This window comes from Cynocephalus volans, chromosome X (assembly GCF_027409185.1).
Source record: "Cynocephalus volans isolate mCynVol1 chromosome X, mCynVol1.pri, whole genome shotgun sequence".
NCBI lineage: Eukaryota > Metazoa > Chordata > Mammalia > Dermoptera > Cynocephalidae > Cynocephalus > Cynocephalus volans.
The window spans coordinates 112927696-112929177 of NC_084478.1; the positions used below are offsets into that span (position 1 = coordinate 112927696).

The 1482-nt window shown below is 33.7% G+C and overlaps 1 non-coding gene across 1 annotated transcript; it reads left to right on the forward strand.

Annotated features, from left to right (window-relative positions):
- The first annotated feature begins 781 nt into the window (after nucleotides 1-781).
- On the forward strand, nucleotides 782-887 carry LOC134368844 (small nucleolar RNA U13). The gene has a single exon (XR_010022535.1). It is a non-coding gene; the product is annotated as a small nucleolar RNA U13 (small nucleolar RNA).
- Nucleotides 888-1482: the final 595 nt, after the last annotated feature.

Consider the following 1482-nt stretch of genomic DNA (forward strand, 5'->3'; position numbering starts at 1 on the left):
GCTCTCTGCTGTGCTTTATTGGTCTATTTGTCTATGCTTTCACCAATATCACACTGTCTTGATTACTGCAGCCTGCACACTGTCTTGAAGTTCTTGTAGTGTCAGTCCTCTGACTGTTCATCTCCTTTAATATTGTGCTGGATATTTGAGGTCTCTTGCTTTTTCATATAAACATTAGAATCAGTTTTTCCATAACATTTTAAAATCTCAAATATTTAATAACAAGCACCATTTCTATTAGCTTTCATTCTTATTTATAAAATGATACATACTGATTTAGAAAATGAAAAACATAGTCAAGTCCAGAGATAAATACATAATTAACTGCTCCACCACTTATGAATTTTTAAAGTGTATCATGTTTATGAATTTTCTTGCAATATAATCTCTATGCATGCATATACAGTTATATGCATTACATATGAGTTTCATATATCTAGAGGGTCAATATTGGCTGATTATCATGAAACCACTCATTAAGTTACCGAAGTTTACACCCCACATTATCTGACTCCAAAGCCCACATCTCTAACAATTGGGATATGCAATCTTTTTCTGTGTAAGAGTTGAGGCCATTACAGGAGAAGTGACTATTCATGTCTTGTACCAAAGAACAAATCCGGTATTTGGAACCCATGTCTTCTGATTTCAGTCTGTTGTACAGAAAACCTAGTTTTATAATTTGTCATGATTTCCTGTCTCCTTTTATAGATCTCAAAAGGAGAGTGCTATTCCGATGTAAAAATGGAAAGTAAAAAAGACAATAAGACAACATATATAGATCCTTTTGTGGTTCATAATCATAATGATTGGTTTTTCACACTATTGTGTGAGATGTACCGCTCTCAAATCTTGTTAAAAATTGTTGGCACATTACCCATCTGCTGTAGATTGATTGATTTGTGTACCTCAAAGTTCATATTATTAGAAGCTTAATTCCCACTGTTATTGTTCAGGGTGGGAAATCCTATTATGGTAATTAAAAGATGGGGCTTGAAGAGGTGATTAGATTGTAGGACCTAGCAAATGGATTAATAATGGTGGGCAGGGGCATAGCTCTGAGGGCTTTAAAAGGAGAGGGCATAAGGAACTGACTCTCAATCTGCTCTGCCATTTTCTACCATGTGAGACAGCTGGATCTCTGTCACCACCACTAAGGCCTTCACCAAATGTGTTCCCTGGATCTTTGGACTTCTTAGCCTCTGAAACTATAAGCAATAAATTTTATTTTCTTCGTAATCACCCAGTTTCAAGTATTTGTGCTATAAGCAACAGAAACAAACTAATACACCATGTAACATGAAAATAAAAGAAAGGAAAAGGAAAAAAAACAAACAAAAAAGCAGGAAAAAGGAAAAAAGAAAAGAGATATGTACATACATACACACAATGTGCACACACACATATATCTATTAAATAATCAGAACGTATTTACATATATATTATTTTGTAAAATTGAGATCACATTATATATATTTATCA